Source organism: Camelus ferus, chromosome 2 (genome assembly GCF_009834535.1).
Source record: "Camelus ferus isolate YT-003-E chromosome 2, BCGSAC_Cfer_1.0, whole genome shotgun sequence".
Classification (NCBI taxonomy): Eukaryota; Metazoa; Chordata; class Mammalia; order Artiodactyla; family Camelidae; genus Camelus; species Camelus ferus.
This window is the reverse complement of record NC_045697.1, coordinates 64,200,447-64,218,326: the sequence shown is the minus strand read 5'-3', so window position 1 is coordinate 64,218,326 and position 17,880 is coordinate 64,200,447.

Here is a 17,880-nt window from a genome sequence, read left to right as displayed (position 1 = left end):
TGTTGTACATTCTATGGGCTTTTACAAATGCATAATGACATGTAGCCATCACTATAATATCATACACAATAATTTCATTGCCCTAAAAATCCCTCCATCTATTCATCCCTCTCCCCAAACCCCTGGAAACCATGATCTTTTTATTGTTTCTGTAGCTGTACCTTTTCCAGAATGTCATTTGGTTATAATTGTACAATTTTTAGCTTCTTCAGACTGGCTTCTTTAATTTAGGACTATGTCTTTTAAGTTTTTTCTGTGTCTTTCATGGCTTGATAGCTCTTTTTTTTTTTCACCGCACATATATTTTTTAATTTACATGTATGTACTGTTCATTGTTTCTGAGAATGTTTAGAGCTTTAGCTTTTTAAACTTACATAGTTATCAAAGGAAGAAAGCCAAACAACAAAATAAAAATTAATTCAAAAAGATACATACACATGTATTTTAATGCTATTATAGCTGCTATTAATTAAAATATTATTTCTAGCTGATCATTGCTAGTATCAATAAATAGAATAAATTATTATATGTTGATTTTTACCCAGTAAACTTGCTAAACTCAATCATTAGTTCTAGAATCTTTACGTAGATTCCTGAGGATTTTCTATATAGATAATCATGTTTCTGTGATTAGAGGTACTGGTACTTCTTCTGCCATCTGATTGCACTTTGCCTCCCACCACCCCTTATTGCTCTGGTTAGGACAGTCATACTTTAAAACATTTTCAACATATTAAGTTATCTTAATTTTCAATTGTTACTTCAGCTTTGAATTCTTTGGGGTAAATATACCACAAAGTCTTGATGTTTTATCATTTTCATATACTATTAGATTCAACTTATTAAAATTTGTTAAGAACTTTTATGTCTGTGTTCATGAGAGATACTTGTCTGAAGTTACCTTGGAAGGTCTTTTTTGGTTTTAGCATCAGGGAAATGTTTGCCTCACAGAATGAAATTATGTGCAGAATTGATAATATTTCTCCAGTAAATTTTTGAATAAGTTAATTATGAAACCATCAGGAATTGACACTTTCATCAAAGACAAATGTTTAACTACAAGTAAGTTCTTCGGTGGATGTAGGGCTACTCATTTCACATATTGCTTCTTGTATGGTAATGTTGAATTTATTATCTTGAACTTTTAAATAATATTTCCTAATTAAACTCTCAATATCTGTAAAATATAGGATGTTCATTTGTGTCCCTTCTCTCTTTCTTGTTACTGGTAAATTTTGTTTTCTCTTGGTCAGTGTGGCTAGAGAATGATCACTATGATCATTCCAAGAACTAGCTTTGCTTGCATTTATTTTTTTCTACTGTTTCTGTGTTATTTCTTTTCCTAATTCCTGCTCTTATCTCTTATTAATTTTCTTCTGCATACTTTGTTTTAAATTTGCTTTTCTTATTCTAATTTCTGAAATTAGACAATTAAGTCATTGGTTTTAACATTTATATGTGGGAATTTTCCCACATGAACACACAGTTCTGATCACAGAATTCAGCTGAAGGCTTGAGGGAGATCCTCTATGGTTCTTTGATTTGTGTGTGTGTGTGTGTGTGTGTGTGTGCGCACGCACATGTGCCTGTGTGTGCAACTCTCTCTTCTGCAGTACTCTGCCCTGTGAATTTCACCTGCTTAGGTCCCCCCAACTCCAAACTCTGTTTCTGCAATTAGGGAGATTGCCACAATTTGTTGATTCCCCCTCCCTGCACTGCTGCCTGGAGACTCTCTAGGCAACAAGCTATGACTCATCTCATTTGCTTATGTTCTTGCAGAGATTAATTTTGTTGCCCCAAATTTGAAAAACATTGTTTTATCAATTTTGTCCATTTTTTAACTTGTTTAAGATAGTAAGATTAATCTGGTTTCTGTTGCCCGTTTACTGCCAAAAACAGAAGTGATTACTAGCTTTTGGATATAGACATATCACCTAACATTAAGAATTTATTTTTCCCTATTTTAATTAGTGAGATGCCAAATTCATTTGGAAATGTATTACTGCCTCAATTATCACAATTATGTCATTCACTATTGATAGTAGAACATAACTTCTACATTTGATACCATAGAAATAACCCAAAAGATAGTAGATCTTTCAGCTATCTCTGTATAATAAGGACTTAGATCAAGATCAAAATATTTATTCAATATATTACTCCAGTGATGGTTTACATGGTGGATTGATTAGGAAAATTATTTTCATTTATTTTTAGTATTAAATAATTCCTAGTTTTACTATAACCATTTAAAAAAAATGTTCTGCCTTTAAACATGGCTGTTCATAGGACAATGGCTTAATGTTTATTTTGCTTTTGTAAAACAAATACAGCTTAACTCCTTTTGCAAGTTCACATTCTCTGTCCTCAAGATTTTACACCTCCCTTTAATAAAAAATCATACTCATTTTCATCATACACGCAGATCTTTCAACTTCCAGACCTTCTGAATTCCACTGGATTGCGTGTGGCTCAATGTAGCCCACAATGCCTAAATCTGAGAATTGTTGCCTAAGGGAACAAGAGCATGATATTGACCATGGTACCTTGAAAACGACCCTGATGACATACCAATGTAGCGTTCCAACAGTTATAGGAGGAAAGGTGAATTCACTGGTGTAAAAAAAAATCTAAGTAAATGTCAGTCCTATAGGCTGCATAAAATGATAAATTTCTCTACATTAAAAAATAAAATGAAGTAATATTCTGTTAGTGCCATCTCATGGAGAAACCTACGGCTGCTATGCTGAAATAATCTATGATCTCCAATCTCTTATTCTTACTTATGTACTTGTATTTACGTACTCACGTACACATATAGACTCATATACATGCACACACAAAACTCTTTTTCTCAGTCACTTTTGGTGAAGAAAACAATAAAAAAAAGTATTGTGGTGTATGAATTACAAATGCTCTGATACCTAGTCATAATACTCAGATGTTTATTTATATAAAAATAAAGTTTAAATCAAAGAAGAAATAAATCCTGCATCAAAAATATTTTTCCTAATTCAGTGATGAATATATAATTCAGTATGTGCATATTCTGTCATAGAATCATTGGATACTTAAATAGCAATGAAATGTAGTTTGAACTCAGAACCTATTTTTTTTTATGATTTTCATGAGGTTGTAGAAATCTTCCACATTTGGGGTATGACTGGATATTAGTGGAGAAGAAATTTCCAATATAACAGAAGTGCTAAAGGCTGTGTTCAATTTCACATCCTCTAATCACTTGGACCTGGGAGTTTATAGATCGGAGATTATAGAGAAAGCTGGATAAGAGTTCACCAGCATCAAGAAATTGAAATTCTCCTCAAATTCACATATGCTGCCCAGAATTTTTGAAGCTTCCTAGAAATTGTACTAATTCCAGATAGCACAGCAGTAATTTTCATTCACTGCAAATTCTGCTAACAACTCTGTCAGCAAACGGAGGAAATAGATTTGATCTATTTATTCACTAAAATTAAACTACCTGGAAAGAATTTCTGAGTTACTTATAATTCCTTATAGAAATTCTAGTAGTTCTGGTTAATATATGAGTCATAGGAAAAAATATGGCATTTTCTATCTTGTTCTGAATTTACAAAAGTTAGCATTAAGAAAAGGAGATCAAAGATTTAATTGTGACCTTTTCCAGATATGATTTAGAGGTAAAAAATAACAGCATAACCAGAGTCTATTAGGTTGATCAAATACCCCGTTTTATAAAGATACTTTATGGAGCTTTTCCTTCAACTTGATGTCAACCAGACTTTATATTCATTCACTCTATGAATATAGAGTGTGCAATATAAAGGGATTGTTTTTCATAACATGCAAGAGCCACGCAGACACAAATTAAAAAAAAAAAACTCACGGAATTTTAGATATGACAGGACCCATGACAAATATCTAGTTCAGTATCTCCAATTTTATACATGATGAAATTAAGCTCAGTTCTCATTGAAGAGATTTCTTTGATTTACCTCTTTTCTCTTTTTTCCTATTCCCCTAGCCTAAACACATTACATATTGGAATGATTATGTGTACTACTATTAGTTCAAGAAAGACATTTGCATAGTCTCAAATTTGATCTGTTCTGCTTTGAGTTTCAGTGCTACTGCTCACCACTCTATTTATATATTTGTGTGTGTTTTAAATAATTGGCATTAGTTTCTTAGTGTGTAACATTCCTCATCAAAAATCATGCAAACTTTCTTGAATAAATTTATTCTAAAATTTTAATTTATTTATAATCCATATACAGCTATCATAGGGTATATATTGTATTATAGATTAGATAGAAATCTCAACTGTGTCAGGATGCAAACAAAAATGCCCCTATTTTACTCAAGATAAGTTGCTATTGTCTAGGTTTGGGCACATTTTCAAATGGTGCCATAAATAATAATTACTTGATCACACACTCCGATCAGTAGGATGAGTTCAGAGCTCACACTACCTGCTGCAATCTACCCCTCAAGATAAGAATCATTAACAATAGTAAAGAATGATATGGAACCATGAAAATCACAGTTGGTCCACCATAATATGGAGTAGACCTTTGACAGAAAGGAGAAAAGTCATTATAATGGATACTAAGCAGAGCTATTCCATTTTCTTCCTATGACCTTTGAGTTTCATGTTTTCTCTTTTTACATTTCCATAGGGCTTGAAAGATAAGACCCAGAGATACTGTACCCATGGAAATTGCCATCCCCCTACAATGTCAAATAGGAATCAAGTTGGGGATCATGGAAAAGGAATCATAAAGCAGGCAACTTACGTCTTCCTTCAGTCTAGACCATGTGTAAAAGGAGCATAAGAACTATCCCTCATAGTAATTGATAGGGAAGGCTCTGAAATGAACCATTAAAAATGGAGATTTTTGTATACAACGGGAGACAACTTCTAAATTGTTTTATATACAATAAAAATGACAGCTTATTTTATTGTGATCAAAATAAAAAAAACTAATTGGGTCAGAGGACTTAACTTCTTATGATGTAGTTTTACAGAAAAAAAAAAACAAAGAAATTGTGCAGTGATAACTTCCTATTTGACGGTAACTGAGAGAATTAAACAATCTGTAAAGAGGTGACAGCTGTATTTAAGTGACCAATCCTGAGTGGGTATTGTTAAGACTCCTCCTTGAAAAAGTGGTGCCCAAGTAAGGACTGGTCTTGTTTGGGTGTGTCTTTCATTACCCACACTTAAAGCCAGTTGATTAGAGAGGGCAAAAGTAAATTTCATTTTAGCAATTGATAAAATCAATCTCAATTTTACTCCATTGTGCTTATTGGACTCCATAGAATATTTTCTTTTATCTTCAAATCATTTGATGTAACATGTTTTTAGTGTTTCACATAGTGCCATTCCCTTGCTATTTTCCTTTCTTATAATAACTGATAAGCTCACAGTTTTCTCTATGGCCATGAACTAGAGCTACCATCCATTGAGACAATTACAACCTTTCACATAAAAGTCTTGCCTAGTTCATTGTTTTCTATTAAATAATAATGTTTCAGAATCTTATGTCTGTACAAGGAGGAAAAATATGAGAGTTAACATTGTTTTCCTCAGTCTAGAAGGAATGCTTTACAATAGGAAGCTTTAAATTGCCAACCTTGTCATTTAATGAAATAAATATTTATATACCCTCAACATTCAGTTTCATTAAATTTAAACACTCCTTTACAAACTAATTCTTCTCAGCAACTCTCAAAATGTTTGAATTCAGAACACTGTCATAATGAAGGTTCTAGATGCAAAGCAAGGATGCAGACCTATGTTCCACTCCCCAGTTATCTGTGCAGTCTTTTTATAGTAGGTACTTCTGTCAATTTTAATTTCATCTTGGCTAAAACACAAAATGGTGTGAAGGCTAAGCAGATGGTTGTCACAAACAGAAACACAAATAAAATTTATGGGAAATTTTCCAGTCTGGTAGCAAAAAAGGGAATTAGTCACAAAACTTATCTTATTGTTCATGAGTATCATGTGCCAAAGCTTTCAAATAACATGTGGAGAATAATCTTACTTGTGAGTGCAAACAATTTATAACACATTCAACTGAATTGCCAGTGTGATTGTTTGTAAACAGCTAATAATTGTTAATGTACTGCAATGATTTTCTTATTAATGGATAAAAAGAAAAATATATATAACAAAGGAAAAAATTAGGAAATGAACACTACACTTTATGTTGGTAGGCAGTCTTTGCCTTGAACTGAATTGTGCTCTATTTAAATGAATTTTAGGAGGGAAAAAATATATTTTATGTTGTAGTGGGTTGAATAGGGGTAGCATTTGAGTATATCCTTCTGCTTTTTTTCTTAGAGTAACTTATTCCTAATGTAAATAAGATTCATCCCTTGAATTCAAACTTCGTATCAAGAAGAGAAGACAGGGAGGATATCCAGTATTTTTCAAGTCTGGAAAAGAAGTAAGAGAAGTCAAATAGTTGGTTTTGTACTTTATGAGTTCTGAGGAATTTCTCATGTTTTAGTATAGAAAGGTGTGGCCAAATTACATTGTGTCAGGTATTTCTCATATTGTAAGTTAGCCCAAAGAACTTCTGGAAGACACTTAGGTTTGAGATCCCCTTTGTTATTTGCATTAAGCATGTTAATTTAGGTCTAACATATAAAGGATATAAAGCTTCAATATAAAATTCAAGCACAGAATCTAGGGCCACTTCAAACACAAGCAGATTAGGCTCACCTGAATGTTAATAAGGAACTCCAGACCCCTCTCTCTTCTCCTTAAAATAAATCTAACTAAGCAAATGCTGAGAAATACTTTTATCTCATTTACTCTGAGAGTCATAGTGTGAAATAGTGATTTTTGAGGGAGATCTGGAATACAAATTAAATAAATTCATCTGAAAAGGTGGAAACAACATATGTTTATAAATTGTATAATCAAATATTTTACTTACAACTGTTTTAAGATACAGAACAAAATTAAGTATTTTTTTTGTTATTTCATGGTATTGATTAATTTTCACAAAGTCTATACAAAAAATATACGGGTCATACTCAATGCTTCTTACCAAAATATGAAAAGCAACATACAAACATACATATTAATAAAAATATGGAAATAAAAATGTGGAAAGCCACATATATACATCCATGTATATAGAGCCATGCATATACTTTTTATATACATTATAGATAGACAGACAGACAGACAGACAGATACAGATGAGAGACAGGCACTGCCTTAAAATCATTTTGGAATACATCTTATTGATTCAAACATAAGACAGCACTAACTTCTGACTTCTTTTGAGTGGTTTAGAATACACAGAAACCTCCAATCACAAGTAATTTAAAATTTTGGGTGCACTGTAAAAAAGTTGGATTTTTAAAAATTACCCGTTTATAGGCATCAGAGAGCTGTTCAAAAAGCCAGGACAAGAAAGATCAATATTGCCAAGAAGGGAAGGTCAAAGAGTTGAGCCAGAATTCTGCATTTGGTTTTTCTCTGGGATATACTTACCAATTCTGAGTGCAGAACAAGAGGCTGAGAATCCAGGGTTTCCCAGGCAGAGCTACTGCTACAGGACAGAGAAGCCACCAGAAATTCTTGCAGAATTATAGAGATGGGAATATAAAACTGGAGACATTAGGAGACTCAACCACATGGTCATTCTCTCCATTAGAGTGAAGCTTTTCCATATTGATAAGAAAGCATAGGACTCAGATGACATTTAGTGGTCTCCTCGCCCTCACCAAAAAACTAGAGTCTTTCTTCAGAAGCTGTTCTCAGATGGACTCTGAGCTCCGCCCCCCCCCCAATAGTATTGACAATTTGATATCTGATTCTGTATTAGTTTGCTAGGGCTGCCATACAAAGGATCACAAACTGGGTGTCTTATACAACAGAAATTTATTGTCTTACAATTTCGGAGGCTGGATGTCCAAGATCAAGGTATTGGCAAGTTTTGTTTGTATCGAAGGAGAAACTATCTCCAAGCTTCTAATTTGCTGGCAATCTTTGACCTTCCTTAGCTTATAGATGTATCATCTTGATCCCTGCTTTCATGTTCACATGATATTCTCCCTGTGTACATGTCTCTGTGTCCAAATTTCCCCCTTTCGTAAGGACACTAGTTAGATTAGATTACAATTCACCTAAATGATTGCATTTTGATTTGACTACCTCTGTAAAGACCCTATTTCCAAATAAGGTCCCATTCAGAACACTGGGAATTAGAGCCTCAACATACCTTGCTGGGGGCACACAATTCACCCCATAACAGAGCCTAGTTTTCAGGGATATCGTGAGTCCATTCTGACTTCACTCCATTTCTTTCCCCACAGTGCTGACGTAGGCGATTTGGCACTACTCACTCTTATGATGGTATTGGTTATATCTCATTTGGTTTTGTTGTAGAAGTTATCAGTTGGCTTTATTATGCCTGTGTGTTCTGTTATTGTGGGAAATATCATGAGATTCAATAACTATAATACTGCCGTTCTGTTGTTAGCCCCCTAAGTTATTTTTCAGTCATATTCAACACTGAACTTTTTTCAGTTTTCAGAATCATGTTCTTTTGTTCAAGAGAATTTTCAGTCATTTTCCTTTTCATCATTTTTTTTTCCTCCATACTCTCCATTATTTCCTTTGGAAAATTGTTAGTCATTGGTTTGGAAGAACTTGGACAGTATTCCCTGTCTGTAACTTTACTGTATTTTCCTTAACTTTATTTCTCCTGTAGCGTTGCCTGCAGACAGGTTTAATACTCTTTACCTCTTAAGTCAATATCCTCTCTTCAGTATGTCAAGACCATCATTTTGTCCATCTTTCCAGTTACTACATTTTCATTATTACCAGATGATCCTTTTTTAAAGCTTATTTACTTATTAATTGAAAACCTCTAATAGATGTTATTTCCACCTGTAAGTTGAGAATTTTAATCATGCTTAATTTTACATCTTTTTCTTATATTCTATTTTCTTGAATGTATTGTTGCTTGTTTTGGAAACTTGGGTTTACATTTGGTGGCACAGGATTCCTTAATGAATTTTGTAATTTTAGTTTGAGCTAAAAACTACCTGAAGATCTTTCTGTTCTCTGTTCAAAGCTTTTTATCAATTAGTTGATCCCAAGGTCTTTGGGGTTCATATTTCCAAATTTGTGTTAGCTATGGGTAGGAGGCTGGCTATGTTTCTGACCTTTAATTTATGCCTTTGATTCTTTTTCTGGATATAAGCAACTATAAGTTTTCTGATGGATTCCAGGAGGACGGGTGAAAACAATTTTTCTCCTGTTTATGATTTGGAAGCTTACCCCCACTCTTCACCTCAAACACGGAGCTCAGCATCATTTCTCTGATGCCAATGGTAAATACAAACCTGCCCCCAGGTCTCAGTCACTAAAACTCTAGCCCTTGGAGCCTATCCCTTACACCAGCCTTTGTAGGACCCTGCGACTTCAATGCCAACTTAGAAGCTTGGCTTTCCTTTTAATATATATTTATGGAAAATTTCATCTTGTTTTTATACATCAACATTTACTTTAATAGTTAAAAAACACTTTACCTCTCATAAGTTTGAAGTAGATTGTCAGATTTTAAAATGTGTTCATGCTACCATCATGTCTCAGAATTCCAAGAATGTTTAGGGGTTATAATGGCACTCACTAGTCAGTAGCCAAGTACAGTGATCTTCCAACTAAACACTGGCCCAATTAACTGCAGCTCTGTTATTGATCCCATGTGTGACCCCAACCAAGTCAGTTTATCTTCTGAATGTAACGCATATCTTAAATTCTGGTCCCATGTCTGATTATTTCTCTGTCTCTTCACAGTTCAGAATGGCCATGGCATTCTTTCAGTTAATCTAAAGATGAGGCTGTCCCTTTCTTCCTCCCAGGAAGACAGTGAGTGTGTGTGGCAGAGATAAAACACTGTACTTCCAAAGTAGACACTGTAGAGATGAGCAAATTTCTTTCTTCTCTAGGTCACTTGCCAGATGGATCACCACATGCCTCCTAAATATTCTTCCTATGATTAATGAGTCACTTGGCACAACCAAACATGGCTTAGTCATAGTTTCAGGAATGAAACCCCCAAGAGTCTGTTCTTACACTGGGCACTAAAAAGGTCGTAGCTCAGAAATCTGGCTCCACATGAATTTTCACTAAATATTTCATAGACTTGATAACATTACTAAGTTTCTGAATGTACTAATCCATCTGAAGATTCAAAATTATAACTAATAAAATAGATTCATAATTTTAAATAGTATGGTCTTGAAAAAATTAATAGGGGTATATAGCTGTTGGTCATGTCATCATACAAATATAAGCTTGCATATAATAATAATAATAATTTTTATTCTTGAAAATAATTTTATATAAAAATGAAAAGTTTGATATCATGTATCCTAAAATTTCATTATGGTAAATCAGTGGCATTATCTGCCAAGGTAATCAGAAATGTCAGGTTTAATTTTAATATGCTTGAAGCATTTATTTAACCATCTGTCTACATCCCATAACAGTATAGAAAATAAAATAAAACAAATCATGTAGATATCAGTAAAACACACAAGGTAAGAACAGATCTTCCACAAAATATTATCCTATTGCTGCAAAAATACACTCAAGGCTAACCTTATTCTAAATCATGTAAGGACAAAACTCTAGGAACTCATAAGCAACAAACATACTAATATTGAAACAAAGCCTATGGCACATATATCAAAACCACTGGCTAGAAAAGGAACAAACAAGTTCTTTAGTTTATATTTTAGTCTTACAAAACTACTGTTCCTAATCACATACTCCTGAAAAAGTATTCTGAAAATTCACATTGGTCATAAAGCAAACCAAATTTCCCCAGTTTATATAAATGCAGTCATTGTGGCAAATCTGACTTTTATTCTTACATCAATGTTCCTCAAAATATATTTGGTGTAAAAATGGTTTTGCAGCATGTTGATAGGCATTACAGAAGTTTCCATTCTATGAGTAGAATTGTAGTAGAAAAAGTCCGATTTATGTGAATCCACTTAGGGAATTTACTGGCATGGTAAATAATTTTAATATTCTGATTTGCACCTGTATCATAAAAATGAAATGAAAAACAATGGAAATTAGTCAAGAGGAGTATATATTAAAACTCAGGTTAGTAATATAAGTACTAATTTTAGAAATAAGTAACATTTTAATTTTTGTACCATTATTATGCTAATAACATCAAGGAATATGATACCACATCCTGAACTTCACATTTGACTTTAATAAAAATCTATGAAGAGGGTCATTTTTGCAAAATTATCTGAGAGCTAATTCAGTGTTCTTAAGGGCTTCTTAATCTTTTGATTTCAAACGGTCATCATTCGCAATTTTTCATTTTGTTTGTAATTTTTCATGATTTACTGCATTTGCTTTGTTTAATCACACAGTACAGTTGACCACCGACTGTTCCACTGCTATGTTAGCTATTTACCTGTCTCTCAACCTCAAACTGCTGGAGCTGAGAGTCTCCAATTTTATTTCCTAGTCTACCTTGTCAGGGGCTTCCTCTAGGCACTGCCAAGAGGAAACTGTGGTAGGAAGTCACAAGGCAGTAAGAAGAGAGAAAGGTCTGTCTCTGTCTGAAAGTGTGAGAGTTGCTGGAGGCCGCTTTGTGGCAACAGGAGGGGTCAGGCAGGTTTGAATTCCTGCTGCCTGAGCAGGCCAAGCAGCACACTTGTTGACTCTAGTAGCACTGGTCACTGCTGCATTTTTTGGGGTGGACCCCCAACCAGGTATAAGAAAGTCTCCCAAATCCAGCAGCAGTCACAAGCTTGTGGGTTTCAGAACAAGAGTGGCAGCAACTTCTCAATATTACTTTTCTTCCTTTTGTTCCTCCCACAACCCCTCGTTTTGCCTTCGCTCTTGTCCTTTTAACAACTTTGGAACCATTTCTCTGGACTAAATTCCACCTGTTTTAAATGAGCAGGGTCTTATGTGGAACCATTTCGGTTTTCATGTTGTGTCACACAGACATAGATGGGCAAGGATATATTTTCTTATGAGTATGGCAGATTGCTGGAGTAGACGCTAATTTTTAAGTGACTGGTTTATTAGAGACTATTTAGTGCAAAGGATTACTTTTTCCCATCCCAAACAAAATGTGCTTTGAGAACTAACTGATGAATTCCTAGACATCAGTGATGCCCTTTAATCTTAGTATAGGTTGTCATAGTCAAGTAATTTTGGGAAAGGTGGGTGGAATAAATTGTGCCCTCCCCAAATTTGTATATTGAAACCCTAATCCCTTGCACCCCAGAATGTGACTGTATTAGGAGACAGGACCTTTACAGTAGTAATTAAGGTTAAATGAGGTCATATGGGTAGGCTCTAATCCAGTATGCTGGTGTCTTTCTAAGAGGAGGAGATTAAAGACTTACAGAAAGAGACACCAGAGAATGGGAGGGCCCAGAGACTGGGTTATGTGAAGACACAATGAGAAGGCAGCCACGTACAAGCCAAGGAGAGAGGCCTCAGTAGAAAACAAACCTGCTAAAACTTCATCTTGGACTTTCAGCCACCAGAAGTCTGACAAAATTAATTTCTGTGGCTTCAGCCCTCAGGTGTGTGGCATTTTGTTACAGTAGTCCAAGCAGACTAACACAGAGGGTGACAGTAAGGTAAATAGGTCTATTTACTGTGCAGATCTTCACTGTGCGTTTTTCAATGAGATCATGCCATATGGTTTCCAAATAGCTCACTAACCGCTTTTTCTGCACAGAACATCTCACAAATCTGGTGTCAGCAGAATACGCTTTCCAAATCTGCCCTACGTTTTTTGCTCTTCATCTCATTTCTACCTTTTATCCCCATTTTTTTCGATTTCCTTAATAAGACACTTAGGACTGTGACTCTTGAATACAAACACTGTCCTTTACTTTTACTTTTCATAATTGTTAACTACAGGCATTATATTGAAAGTCCTAATACATCCTTCCCAGCCAACATCTGCATCAGTCCCTCCTCAAAGGTGAACTTTCATCTATGAGCATGACTTCATGGCTCCCTTATCTCCCCCTTAATATACATATTCAGCACAACAAAATCAGGCATTAACTGGAAGTCTCAAAAGAAACACACGGACATATTTTACATAATTTCAATAGACTTGAATCTCTAAAACATACCAATATTTTCTCCGAGTTAGTCCAGGATAGAAAAACCCTCACAGATTTGGAAGATTCATTTATTCCCTCTGTTTTTTATAAAGTAATAGTGCATTATTACTATTACTGTGTAACAAATTACCTCTAATACTTTCACTATTATCTCACTATTATACTTTCACTAATACTCTCTCACAACCTCTATAAGTTGGGAATTTGGAAATCGCTTAGCTAGTAATCAGGGCTCAGTTTCTTATGAGGTTTTAATCCGGATGTTGGCCAGAGCTGCAATCATTGGAAGGTCTGATGAGGACTGGAAGATCTGCTTCCTAACTCACCTCTATGGCTGTTAGTAGGATGCTATCATCTCTCATTAGCTGTTCTCCAGAAACCTCAGTTCCTCACCATGTGGACTTCACACAGCATGACAGCTAGCTTTCCAGAGCTACTGATCCAAGAGAAAGGAAAAACACACAATATCTTAATGATCTACCCTCAGAAGTGTCATGCCATCACTTCTGGCATATTCTACTGGTTACAGAGACCTTCCTCGACAAAATGTGTGAGGAGACTGACATATAAGAGAGTGAACACCAGGAGGGCAAGATCATTGGAGCTCTCTTGGAGGCTGGCTTTCACATATAGAGAAATGCAAAATGAACTGTCAAATTTTGACACCAATTATTAATGTCTTCCTTAGGTTTTTACTTAAAATATTTTGTCAGTGTAACCTATTTCTCATGATTTTTAACTCTGGGGTTTTTTTTTTTTTTAATATTTTCAAGTTTTATGAGCTGTTCCAATAATTATATACCAATCATAACACCATGAATATCAAGAAAGTTTTGCTCATACTAGTGGAAAAAGTAGAGTAACTGAGAAGTATGTGTGAGGCAGGTACGAATTTATCTTGTCTCACTCAAATATCACACATTTATTCTATATCAGACTCTCATGTTTCAAAAGAAAGTAGTTCAATAATAGCCTGGAAAATGAACAATAATTTATGTATCAGATAATGTATATTAAACTAAACCTATGACAACCAAAATAATGAAAAGCTTACCAAAAAGAAAACATCTTCCTCATATCTCTAAGATTTTAAATTGTCAGGTAACTTCAGTGTGACAACCTCAATTATTATAGAACTTGATAGCACTTTCCCCAGTCTTGACAAATGCCTCATTATACACATAATTGCTTGAGCTTGGAATATGAGCCATTTTCAATTTCTGATTTTGCCTTATCCTCCACATCCACTTAACCAGCAAATTCTGTTGATTCAACCACCAAATTATATGACAAATCCATCCACTTTTATCAATTTCCACTTCATCAATCTAACTGCATATCATCAACATTCCATCTCTGGTCTATGCAGCAGTGTCTTGTCTCCTTTCTTACATTATTTTTTATCAATCCCATTTTGTCTTCACTCAGGAATCAGAGTCATCACTTCAAATGGAAACACAAAAGTAAAATTGTCAATGGCTTCCCCGTTGCATTTAGATTAATTTTCAAACTACTTACAATGACTTTCAAGGCCCTACATTATATTTGTTTATTTATTTATTTTTAGTTTTATTTACTGAAGTGTGGTTAATTTAAAATATTATATTAGTTTCAGGTGTACAACATAGTAATTTGAAATATTTATAGATTATACTCCATTTAAAGTTATTATAAAATATCAGTTACATTCCCTGTGCTATACAATATGTCCTTGTAGCTTATTTTTGTTATGCATAGTAGTTTGTACCTCTTAATTCCCTATGCTTATGTTACCCCTACCCCTTCCCTCTTTCCAATAGTAACCACAAGTTTGTTCTCTATATCTACGAGACTCTTTCTGTTTTATTATATTCATTCGTTTGTATTATTTTTAGATTCCTCATGTAAGTGATAAGATTCAGTATTTGTCTTTCTCTGTCTGACTTATTTCACTAAGAACAGTATCCTCTGGATCAATGCATGTTTTGGCAAATGGCAAAATTTAATTCTTTTTCAAGTCTGAGTAATATTCCATCATGTGTATGTAATACATCTTCTTTTATCCATTCATCTATTGATGGAGACTAGGGTTGCTTCCAAATCTTGGCTATTTGTAAATAACATGAATGTAAATGCTACTATGAATATTGGGGTGCATATATCTTTTCAAATTAGTGTTTTTGTTTTCTTTGGATATATACCCAAAGTGAAATTACTGGATCATATGGTAGTTCTAGTTATAATTTTTTGAGGAAACTCCATACTGTTTTCACAGTGGCTGCAGCAATTTAAATTCACACTAACAGTATATAAGGGTTCACTTTTCTTTACATTCTCACCAGTGTTTGTTAATTATGGTCATTTTGATGATAGCCTTTCTGACAAGTATGAGCTGACATCTCATTGTGGCTTGATTTTCAGTTTTCTGATGATTAGCAATGTTGAACATCTTTTCATGTGCCTTTTGTCATCTGTATGTCTTTGAAAAAATGTCTACTCAGGTCTTCTGCCCATTTTTTATTCAGGTTATTTGTTTCTTTGATATTGTGTTATCTGAGCTGTTTATATATATTGAATATTAATCCATTATTGAGCATATCACTTGCACATATTTTCTCCCATTCAGGAGACTGTCTTTTCATTTTGTCAATGGTTTCCTTTGCTTTGAAAAAGCTTTTAAGTATAAGTAGGTCCCATTTGTTTATTTTTGCTTTTGTTTCCTTTCCCTTAGAGACATATCCAAACAATATTGCTACAAAATATGTCAACAAATGGTTTGCCTGTGTTATCCTCTAAGAGTATTACGGTTTTCGGTCTTACATATAGGATTTAATCCATTTTGAATTTGTTTTTATATGGTGTGAGAAAATATTCTAATTTTATTCTTTGCATATAACTATCTCATTTCCCCCAGCACTATTTATTGAAGAGTCTGTCATTTCCTCAGTATATATTCTTGCCTTTATTGTTGTAAAATAACTGACATAAATGTGTAGGTTTATTTTGGGCTCTACTTTATTCTATTGATCTATGTGTCTGTTTTTGATTATTATAGCTTTGTAGTATAGTTAGAAACCAGGGAGCATGACTTCCAGCTCTGTTCTTCACTCTCAAGTTTACTTTGGCTATTTGGGGTCCTTTGTGTTTCCATACAAATTTTATAATGGTTGTTCTAGTTCTGTGAACAAGCCATTGGCATATTGATAGGGATTGCATTAAATCTACAGATTGCCTTGAGAAATATGGTTATTTTAACAATATTAGTTCTTCCAAACCATGAACACGGTATATCTTTCCATCTGTTTGTGTTGCCTTCAGTTTCTTTCATCAGTGTCTTATAGTTTTCTGAATATAGATCTTTTACCTCCTTAGTTAGATTTATTCCTAGATATTTTATTCTTTTTGCTTTAATCATCAGATTATTTTCTCATTTCTCTTTCTGATAGTTCATTGTTAGTAAATAGAAATGCAACAGATTTCTGTACACTAATTTTGTATCCTGCAAGTTTACCTATTCATTGATGAAGTCTAGCAGGTTTTTTGGTCCCATCTTGAGGATTTTCTGTGAATAGTACTATCATGCCATCTGCAACCAGTGGCAGTTCTTCAGTGATCTTGGCCTGTAGTTTTCCTTTTTTTGTTTGATATCTTTGTCTGGTTTGGGTGTCAGGGTGAGGCTGGACTCTTAGAATGAGTTCAGATATGTTTCTTCCACTGCAATTTTTTGAAATTGTTTGAAAAGAATAGGTGTTAACTAATCCTTAAATGCTTGGTAGGATTCACCAATGGAGCCATCTGATCCTGGACTTTCATTAGCAGGGAGTCATTTTATTATTGATTCAATTTCATTTATGGTAATTGGTCTGTTCATATTTTCTATTTCTTCTTATTTCAGTCTTGGGAGACTATATATTTCTAGGAATTTGTCCATTTCTCCTAAGTTCTCCATTTATTAGTGTATAATTATTTGTAGTAATCTCTTATGATCCTTTACATTTTTGTGGTATCAGTTGTAACTTCTTTTTCATTTCTTATTTTATTGACTCTCTCTTTCTATTGATGAGTCTGGCTAAAAGTTTATCAATTTTGTTTACCTTTGCAAAGAACCAGCTCTTAATTTCACTGATATTTTACATTTTTTAAGTCTCTATTTCATGTATTTCTGCTCTGATCTTTATAATTCCTTTCCTTCTACTAACTCTGGAATTTGTTTTTCCTACTACTGCTAGTTCCTTTCAGTGTAATATTAGGTTGTTTATTTGAGATTTTTTCCCTGTTTTCCTGAGGAAGGCCTGTATGGCTATAAACTTCCCTCTTAATATTCTTTTGTTACATTCCATAGATTTTGAAACATTGTGTTTTCATTTTTCTGCAGGTATTTTCTAATTTATTCTTTGATTTCTTCAGTGATCCATTGATAGTTTAGTAGCACATTGTTTACCTTCCATGTGATTGTGGGTTTTTTTTTTTTTTTTTTGCAGCTTTTTTCTTGTAGTTGATTTCTAGTCTCATAGCTTGTGGTTGGAATGTATACTTGATATAATTCAAATTTTCTTAAATTTACTGAGACTTATTGTGTGGCCTACCATGGGCTCCAACCTGGCAATGTTACCTGTGCACATGAAAAAAATGTATATAATGCTGCTTTTGGATGGAATGTCCATATATATATATATATATATATATATATGTATATATATATATATATATGGCCTATTTTTCTCAGAGGTCATTTAAGGTCAGTGTTTTCTTATTGAATTT